Here is a 10,944-nt window from a genome sequence, read left to right as displayed (position 1 = left end):
AAAAACTTTCATGATGAAAAAATGCAAAGTAAATGGAAGAAATCTGATTTTTATGTAGATAATTCATAGCCAGTATCAGGAGGATACAGCAACAAAAACATGAACAAGTACTAGCAAATAAAAAAATACATGTTTTCAGAGCATTAAGTGGAAATATTTTACCAAAGCTTCGTTCTCCTGTATGAAAAGAAAGTCAGGCCACACACCAATCAAAAATGTGTAAATTTAATGCTGCTGCCCACCTGTAAGGGTAAACAGCTCATAGACCATTTATTTAACAAGTAAGAAGTTGGTACTTCTGAAATTCACAAAAAAAGGGCATGGTAAATTGTTCCACATTGGAGTTTGGTTGAAAACAGGACTGGAATATTATTACAAGTATGGCTTAGTTTAATTGGGGCCAATAAGGATAAATGCAAAAAATAAAAAAATGACTATTAAACATATTCTGTTGTTCATATTCCTTTTACCAGGCTGTATGACTTTGTATCACTTTTCTCTTCATACAGTTGCTACATATAGACTCAGTTGGAAGTTTATTAGGTAAAATCAAGCTTAAACTAATGTTATAATGTTCAGTTTTTATAAAAGTTGAATCAAAGGTGTTGATTCAACTGAGGGGTGCTTCTCTTACTTAGCTTACTCTCAAGTAAGTGAGGTGGTCAAAATAATAGTAAGACCTGTCCTGTCCACCTATAATGTAATACAATTCAATTGTAACTGCAGCATCCACTTTTCACAAGATGGACCTCATGTGCACAAATACTGAACTAGATGTGTACCGTTTAGGCATGAGCGTGTGTGCGTGTGTGTAAGTGAGTGTTAGTGAGAGTGAGAGAGAGAGAGAGAGAGAGAGAGCGAAATAATATGTCTTAATAACCTTAATAAAGACGTTTCATTTTAATACCTCTTGATAATAAAAATTCGCTGTTCATCACAATCGGGTCAATACCCCTTAAAGTACATGAGTGCCCTCTATTGGTATGCATGAGAGCATGATGCTATGCACGGAATAGCCGCAGGGAACTTCCTGTGTTGACGTATGGAGATGAGGGTGGGAAAAGCAAGATGAACAGGATAAATGCAGAAAGTTTAGACGTGGGAGACAGCTAGTTCACTGTGAGGTTCAGTGGAAGGTACGTGGCTGGACAGGCGACGTTAGAGAAAAGTTCATGTAGCCTACTTACTTCCCAATGACCCCCCACAAACACACACACGTGTTTACACACATTCTGCTCGTGACAACATGTGCAATAAATGCCAACTTTCCCTGCCAGCAAGTCAGAGGTAAGCTATACACACGCTTACTGGTACTTTGTGTTTCTACACTTGTGCTCTTATAAAGTAAACTTAACGCCAACTCAGTAGCCACTGCCGGCTAGTAAACGTTAGCTTACAGTTAGCTATAACCAACCGACACTGCTCGCGACAGCTACAAGCTAACGTTAAGAATCCACTAGCTGGGCTACAGGCAAACCTGCCGGACCACAAGTCTCTCTACAATTACAAGATACGACAGTAAAGGGAGTAAATGAATTACCCTCGTGTTGCCACCACTCGTCGCCCAAGTCGTCTCCCATTTTCCTCAGCCAGCAGTGTGGCCAATCCAAATCTGCCGCTGAGCGAGCATGGCAGGGGTGTGTTCACAAGCAGCACGTTGAAAATATAGTCTGTAGTTTAAAACGTCAACGAGACACTTAAACACCAAACTCCAGGGTACTTTTATCCCCACTGTATAATCCTAACGCTATAAAATGGTAAATAGGTGTGGGATTGCGCCTTAGACAATTAAAAATATAATTTAATTTACTCTATACACGTTTGCTAGTTTATAATTACGCATTTGCCGTGATTACAGTCAAGGCATCATAATATAATCTATTTTCTACATGTATATACAGTACTGTGCAAACGTTTTAGGCATTTAAAATATTTAAATTCATAGTCATCATTCGATAGGGAGGCTTCCGATTAGTCCCAATGTCATTCTGCAGAATGACAATGACCCCAAACAGCCAGTCATAAAGATCTATCTTCAGCAACAAGAAAAACAAGCAAGCCCCTGCAACAGATTGCCTTTCCTCCACAGAGTGATCTCAATATCATGGAGTCAGTCTGGGATTACATAAAGAGAAAGAAGACACCAAGACAGCCTAAATCCACAGAAGATCTGTGGCAAGTTCTCCAAGATGCTTGGAACAACCTGCCTGCCAAATGCATTGAAAAACTGTGAAAGTGTACCGAGGAGGATCTGTGCTAAGGGTGGTTGCACAGTACTGTATGATATGGCTCTGATTTACATACACATAATGCTTTTAATGCTGCAAATCTTTTTCTTTTTTTTCTTTTTTTGTCTTCATCATGGGACCAGCAAGCAAAATAACGCCAAATTGGATTTGTAATGTAAAAGCTGTTACATGATTGCTTGGAAAATAGCTCAATTTTTAAAAATGTTTTTAATAGCAAAAAGGAAGCTGTGCGCCAAGGCAACAGTCTTTCTAAATATGATTTGGCAAAACATGCACATTTTGCACAAACAGAACCTGATTAATAATGATCATTTTGTTTGTCATCTGTCTGAGGTAGAGCCACATAATTGTAAAAAGTCAGAAGCACACATATCAACACTAGGTTGCTCAAAGCACGAGAGAATGTATAGAGAGGCTAGTTTAGTGCTCCCTGTCTTGCACTGAGAGCAATGATCTATGCTAAATAATTTGCCTGCCTCCATGTAAGTTTGCCTTTGGCTCTGTGAGTGCTTAAAAGAAGTTTTAATTTTGCAAGCAAGGAGATTTTCTATCTTCTTTGTTGTTTTACTGTCTGGGCCAGTTGAACGCCTCACTGTGTTTCCCATTGTATTTGATGTTGGAAGAAATGGGGACATGTTTTAGGAGAGAGCAATTTAGGTCAGACACTGTCTTGCCAGTATAGTTGCATTAAAGCAGCTTTTCACGTGTTGAGTTGAAGTTACTGTAGGTGGTCACGGTTATCCATCCAATAGATCATGTTTATTGAATGGGGTATGTTGGGATGGCAGAGCAATAAACATGTCTACTCAGTTTACAAAATAATTAGTTTTGCATGCATACAGCTCTCTCTCTCTCTCTCTCTGTCTCTCTCTCTCTCTCTGTCTCTCTCTCTCTCTGTCTCTCTCGCGCTCTCTCTCTCTCTCTCTCTCTCTGTCTCTCTCTCTCTCTCTGTCTCTCTCGCACTCTCTCTCTCCCTCTCTTCCCCACACACTGTACCCTGCCATAAGAGATTTTCTGGAAATGAAGAAGGAATAAAGGCACATCACTTTCCTTACGTTACTTTTGTTCTCTCTGGCATTTAATTATATTTCAAATAAAAAGGGCACCATAAGTTAAATTTAGGTTATAAACCTTAAATGTAAACCTTTTTACATGGCATGTGCAATTATAGGATAAATCCTCATTATTTATCATAAGGTGATGTTTCCACAGAAAAAGAGAATATAACCTACTGTTCTACTGAGTGTTCCTACATTACAAAACACATCTTTATATTCTCTGTCATTATGGTTTGGGCTGGGTGGTCTTATTTTCCAACACACAGTAGAAAGGAAAGAGGAGAGAAGGAGGAGGATGTGTTTGGAGTAGTGCCCTCTTTTCTGCAGCTGTAGCGGAGAGGAGGGACAGGTCCTCTGGGAGTAATTGCATGCTTTTTTGTGTTTTAGTCAGAATAACAGATTTCTGGCTGGTAGAGGCTGTGAGATGTTTGATTAAAGCTTTGCCGCAAAAAAAAAAAAAAAAGAACAGACTGATTACTGGGGAAATTATAAAGGGTTCAGAATGGTTATGCTGTGTAACCCTAAAATGGGGGAAGAAAAACAAATCAAGAAAGAGAAAGGAAGGATACAGTCAACACATTGTGCTGAGGTCTGCCAACATTCAGGCAGGACAATGGACCCTAAATGGCAGCTTTGAATGTAATTAAGCATCATTCCTGTAAAACACAGGCCTCTTCCTCATTTGTCATTCTCTCTGTTCATCGTTTGGCTGTATTTTCACCAGGAACAATATGCTGTGCAAAAGCACAATTGTTTGCCTTGAGACCCCAGGGAAACTTGTTAAACTTGTTAAATCTGCTTTTCCTGTGTTAATCAGCCAACCTGTGTATGGAGGAGAGAGTGTATTTTGAAAGAGAAAAGGGTACAGGATGTTTCACAATATAACAATTCTTTAAAAAATAAATCTAAGCCAAACATTTTGGTGTAAAGAAGAGGTCAAAGAGAAATGTTGGGTATTATGCTAATGTGCTCTTTTGAGAAAGTGTTGGTAGAAAATTGTGCTTGTATGTATTTGGTGATGGGGAATAAAATATGGATAATACATAGCCTAAGTTATTTAGAATATCTTAAAGTGTGTTTTAAAGTGTTAAAAACCTGTTATTTTATTTTATCCTTAATCTTCAGCAAAGATCCTCTGTACAGAAGATGCTGCATTACAGGCAGCACCAGTGGTATGAAATGGGACACAGTTCCGTTCTCCTAAATGAGCGTTGTCCCCCAACCCCTCCCTCAAGCCAAGGCACCTGGCATGAAATGTGACAGTAGCTAATATTAAAATCTATCCCTGTCTAGACTCAACTCTCTGCATCCTATGGGAAAGAAAAGACAGATACTTTTTTCTTGTTATTACAGCCTATTGCTGCACAAAGCTTTGGCATTTTTAACACTAACTGATGTATGACTTATCCCTGCCAAAAGAATACAACAATAGACGATACAAATTGCAAATGCAAATTTGCGCCTTTTTGCCACTGTTTTTATCTACTAACGACACCTGATCAGCCCAGTGCAAAGTCAGTTTAATAAGCCAATACTCTATTTTAGCAGTTGTTAAGCAATGAAACACGTTTATTTAAGTTTTAAAATTTAATCCATGGTTTCATGTATAAGTAAGTCAATCCAAAAATAACTCTGGTCCATCTTAACATCTGGTTATTGGTTGGCAAAAGATGTCGACAGTTTACAGATCTGGCGAGAGTATGGCTCTGAGACAGAGGCAGGTCTTCAATAAAGTTAATTTTCTCCTGATCTGTTGATCTGAAAAATGTAATTTTGATGTCAGAATGTTCTGAAGATGTGTGGCTTGTGAAAAATGGATCCAGTATTTATTTCGGTGACTATGGAGCAAAAGAATCTGTCATAATCTGTGATCTCATTCTCTTCGGCCATTGGAATGAATAGACTCAGACCTGCCTCTGGTCTCCTAAAGGGGCGGGGAGGTGGAGAAACCCACGTGACACAGATACAGGAAATAATCAGAAATGAAGCGTCTTGGTTTCTCTACTGTCTCTGTCTTCAGTTCTACTTAAAACGAATAGTTCCACATCCTCAACTTGCCATTTTTAATCTTTAATTTTTGTATGTATGAAACAAAAACATAAAAAGTAGTAAATTACTGAGCTTTAAGGTACTGGTATGTGAATTTTGTTGCCTTCGGACAGACTGCTGGCTGATTCCCCTGGTTTCCCTTCTGCTAAACTAAGTGGCTGCTTGCTGTAGCTCCCATAGCTTCCTCAAACAGCTATGAGAGTGGTATTGATCACCTTATCTAACACATTACAAGAAAAATAGTCAGTGCATTTCCCAAAATGTTAAACTATTCTCTACTAACATTATCTCCTAACATGAGGTCATTTGCCTGAACTGCCCCACACTGAGCAAACTGCTCCTGCATGCATTATGTGTAGCAACACAGGGGGAAAAAATTATGATGCAAAAAGATCTAAGTAATAACAATAAAAGTCCAGAAACTTGTGCGAACACTGAAAAAGAGTGAAAGAGAAGATGAGCGTCATTGTAATTAAAGGCGGACAGCTGTCTCTTCAGGCCTCTGTGATTGCACACTGTGGAGCATTGATGTTAATGTGTTTATTTTGTTGTAAGCAGCTGTTCCTCCACTTTCTCATTTTAATGATCACAAGAAGTTGTGTTATTTTTGGTTGCCATCCTCCTCTCTTTTACTGAGTGTTTTTTTTTTTGCTGAACATGGAGAAAGAGAGGGAGGACAAGCAAGTGAGAATGGACACAGACTAATTACGGCTTTGAAAAATATCAGTCCTAATTACTATGCATCCACAAAGACATCTATTTCTTACCTACTCTCATGCTTTGCATTTCCACTGTGTTGAAAGTAGACCCTATCTTCTTTACCTACGATCTTTACAGTGCCTCTTCTCTCTCCTAAATTCCTCTCTTTTGTTTTAGCCACTGAAGAATATACATTTCAGTTTGTGTTCATTTGTTTCTGCCAGCTAGAGGAGCACTGAGATCGTCTGCCTTTGTTTTTTCCATAACAGATTACAGTTGTTTGAGGGACTGAAGAGGCAGCATGAGTGTTTTGTAGTCTATAAAGATTAATGATTGGTTAGTTGGCATTAATTGATTTTATTGCTTGCCTAATTGCGCCTGTACCCTTGTCTAATTAGTGAACAATCCAAAGAGAGTTAAGTATGAAGTTAACAACAACAGCCCTGGGAGTTGAAGAACAAAATGATGATTTAAATGAATACACAATGAAATACAGTAACTGTCATGTTAGTATGCCACAGCCAGAATAGAGGGGTCAGCAAAGTAGCCAGTGGCTTGACAGCCAGTATGTGACCAAGTGCAAATAAACACGAAGTGACCTTGAGCTTTCCAAAACTTCACAACACATAACTTCCCATGCAAGTCTCCAAGTTACAACTGTATTCATGAGCATCTGGCTGAGCCTGACCTGCATGGAGATGTGCTGCATTCTAAACACAAATGCAAATATTAATTTGTTGCTGTTGCTTTCTGTCATGTTTTTTGGTTTTCAAGGCTTTTTTGTGTGTGTTATGAGGTAAAAGATGAAAGATGTTAAAAAATATACATATTGATTAGAAATATCTCAAACTGGCAAACGCCACATATGTTAATATATGTGAATCTATAGCATACATTTTACTGGAATTACTCTATACCATAATATACTTCTATATAATAGAAGAGCTCTGTCTGTAAGCATCAGTTTTTGGTCATATGTTCATGCATCTGCGGCCACAGATGGGATTAACAAGTGAATGTCTTCCTGTTGATGTGTCAGGGGGTTAGAGGTAAGACAGAAGTTATCTCAGAGCAGGGATCATCGTGGCATAGGTCCCAGTCACTGTCAGCTACACCAACTGTCTAACCACATGGGTCAGCCTGCACCTGATGGAAGTTTTAAGGCCATACACCGCAAAGTGTGCTGGAGAGGAAACAACAGCTTAGATGTTACAGCATGACATGTCCAACTCAGATCTCAAATTACATGCTGGCATTTCAAAACCAGCAGGGTTAGTGTTTTTGCTGATTTCTACGCCTTTTCAAGTGTGAAGTCACAATTCACCTTATAGTTCCTTGAAGTCCAAGTTTCCCCAGAAGAATTTTTTAATGAGCCACCAACTGAATTGAGTTTTTTTTTTCTTGAATATGTGAAGGAAAACACGAAAGTTAACATTTGTTTATTAAATCTACTGTTCAAATATATTTTCAAAGATTTCCAGAGTTATTACTGAGGACACAACCTTCTACCATTTACAAGCATTATGTGAGTTGATATGGGTGATCACAAAGTGCTGCATCATAATTGCAAATATGGGGTATAATTGCATCTGGCACATAGCTTTTCTTGACAATGAGAGGAAGAAACTTGTCAGAACTTTCAACAGTCTAGTTCAGTTGTTTTCAAATTTGACCTTTGTTCTTAAGAGATCATCCATTTTAATGCCAAATGTGTCTTCTTATTCACACTTTTTGTTTCCAGCAGATGGAACAGAGTATCAGCTCCCATGTGTGAGACTTCGGAGTGTCTGGACACAGCTTGTTGGTGCTGCAGACAGCAGAGACTCTACAGCGTGGGCAGAGTGACATGACATCCTGTCCCCTCTCTAATTATTGTTATGTGAAGAGGGTGATTGTTGTAAGCTGCAGAAGTCACGGTGCTAAAGGGCTGAGGGCCATCCACACAGCTGGGAGCTTAGCGACACATACATATTTTTGCCTCAACACATACATCACCGAGGGGACACACAGGCACAAAACAAGGTTAGAGGGGACTTCTGGGTAATGCACCTGTCAACTAGGACATTACTGCCCATGTGATGTTATGTGACCCAGCAGAGGAAGGCCAGGACAGTTGAAAAATGAACAAACAGCTGTGTTATTGGCTAAATGAGATGAGGCTTCTAGGATACAAACTGCTTATGAACCGGCTAATACTGCTTCTGTTACTGCAGGAAAGATGTAGTGTTATTTGGATTTAAAAAAAATATGCTCTGATCTTCATATCTGAAAACACACAAACCCACACCTTTTCTAATGACATTTGAGACTCCTGCTACTCAGCCTCCCACATAACAACAAAACAAAGAGTAACCTTGTAATCTTCGTTATTAATCACCGTTCATCAAAAATCAAATGGCGTTTGTTCAGTCTTGGAGTTACTTAGATTATGTGAGTGTTTTCTCAGTTTAACCTTCCAAAGCTTCAAATTCATTGACTGCTGAATACGTTTAGTGTATTGTGGAAATTGTGTAGAAGTGGCCAAAATATAAAGGGAAGCTGACACACAAACCAACTATACAATCGCCTCAAGATTCAGATCAAATCCAGCATCAAATTGTATTGAAAGAGTAAGAACAACCATAAATACAGTGTTACTTGATGCACTTCAGAACCAACAAATCTTCGGAACAGTTTGTGTAAGCTCATTGTCAGGCTCTTAGTAGCCATCAATAGCAATTGCTCAGGAACTCAGTGTGAATATTATTGAATTAAACTTAGACCCTGAAAAGACCAAATGCCTCAAATGTCTGCGTCTATCGATTGTTGGTCAACAATAGAGAGTTGACATTTACACAAATTTGATTCACTCCGTTGTTACAGACCTCTGAGTTTATGTTCTCTGTTGTGAAACTGTTTACCCATGAGTTGCAGCGGGAGACATACTGTTTCTGTAAATGGTAGCCCGATGCTTTCAATAGAATGAATAAATGGAAGACGTGGTGATCACAATGAATATGATTTCAAATAACTCACAGAAAGGACTTACAGCTTTTAGCCAAATGGATGAGAGGTCCATATAGAAAAATGGAAATTTAGATGAAACTCCATGAGAACTGGAAAGTTGTGGAAATACATTTTTAAGTATTGTACAATTCTGAGGTACTTGCACTTTACTACTACTTACTTTAGTATTTTGATTTTATCCCATTCTTTTACTCCACTACACGTCATAGGCAAGGGAGTATTGTACTATTTACTCCATTGAATTCATCTGAAAAATATAGATTAAGATTCAAATGAAGATTTTACATTAAAATAACATATGATAATGTACTGCTAAAGATTACGCCTGTGGTTCCTAACCTTCTTGGTTCGTGTTCTCCCACAAAAAAAGCGGTGTCCCCTCTCACATTTTAGAGGTCTATGAGTTGTTAGTAGTTCCAGCAAAGAGACATTTCCCCTCTCAACTTTAAAGTTTCATTTAGATAACTTTTCAAGGTCCAAAGAAGTCAAGTTATGTAATACTTGTAATACAAAATTTATGTTGCAGAACTTTGTTTTTTCTTCTTTCCTCTCCCATTAATCATTTTATGACCCCTCAGATTTATATTAACCCTTTGGAGGAGGCCCAAGCTGTAGGTTTGGAACCACTGGAGTAAACTATACCTAACTGTAGCTCCACCTCGACCATGCAGCAACATAGGAAAATGTTACTTATGCATTGATGTATTAATATTATTGATGTACTGTAAGACCATGTTGCTGAAATACTTCTTTATGTTTACTTGAGATTTTGGATACAGGATTTTACTTGTAACAAAGTAATTTTACATTGATGTATTGGTACTTTAACTTAAAGGATGTGAGTACTTCTTCTACCACTGGAACAGAGTAAAATCAATCTGCTCATTAAGATCATGTGATGTGATCGAAGGCTCCAGAGCAGCTACTTGTTCTCTCAACACCATCAAAGTCTTACACATGAAAACTTCAAAATGGTTTTTAATTAATCGAAAGACATAGATGACCCTCTATAGCACACATTATTCTGCCATCATGGGATGATGTTACAGTGTTTTATGACTTAAAATGAACTTAGATTAACATTTAATTTTTTTTTCTTTTTTAGAAATAACTAACAGAATACATGAAATTCATTGATATTCATTTTTACAAATACATGTACGGGCTTTTTGACTAAATGTAAAATGAAATCCCATATTTTCTGCAAAATCATGCACAAAACATATTTTTGACTTCAGGTTTATGTGTCACTGAGTGTGAAAGCTGTTGAAGCAGTTCTTCTCGCTGACGATGCCTTTGCAGCCGGGAGTTTTGCACCTCCCTTTTTTGCTGCAGGCATCTGTGGCCAGGGGACAGTGTGGTCCAGATACATAACATTGATGGGTTCATATTCTAAAGAATAAGTGGAAAAGAATAAGTGTAAGCATATCTGTCACCCATCCATCTGTCTGTCTAATTTGAAGATTCAGGTATTATTAACTTAGGAATCCACTGGCTGCACTGACTACTGTATATAGTTCAATGTTGCCATTTGGGGAACATACCTAATATATTGAGTAAAAAGACAATAATTATATTGAAGCAAGATTTACATGATAAGAACAGGTCATAACTTTCTACATATCCGTTCAGTATTTTTCAAGAAATCTTTGCAGATCGAGGATCTCTTCTTCAGGTGACTCAAGGTCATCGACAGCATGGGAAAGAGACAGAGAAAGATATCGGTGGGGTTTAAATTTGATGTGAGGTCATCCAAGTAAAAAACTGGTTAAGAAATGTTCCACCTTCTGTGTAAAGGCCAATCAGTGTTTAAATATGTTTAAATATCAGGAAGTTGCAAAAAAAAAAAAAAGGGTACACAGTGGAGTAGAGCGTTAACAAAA

This window comes from Seriola dumerili, unplaced genomic scaffold (genome assembly GCF_002260705.1).
Source record: "Seriola dumerili isolate Sdu_G_001 unplaced genomic scaffold, Sdu_1.0 BDQW01000052.1, whole genome shotgun sequence".
Lineage (NCBI taxonomy): Eukaryota > Metazoa > Chordata > Actinopteri > Carangiformes > Carangidae > Seriola > Seriola dumerili.
This window is presented reverse-complemented; position numbering follows the sequence as displayed.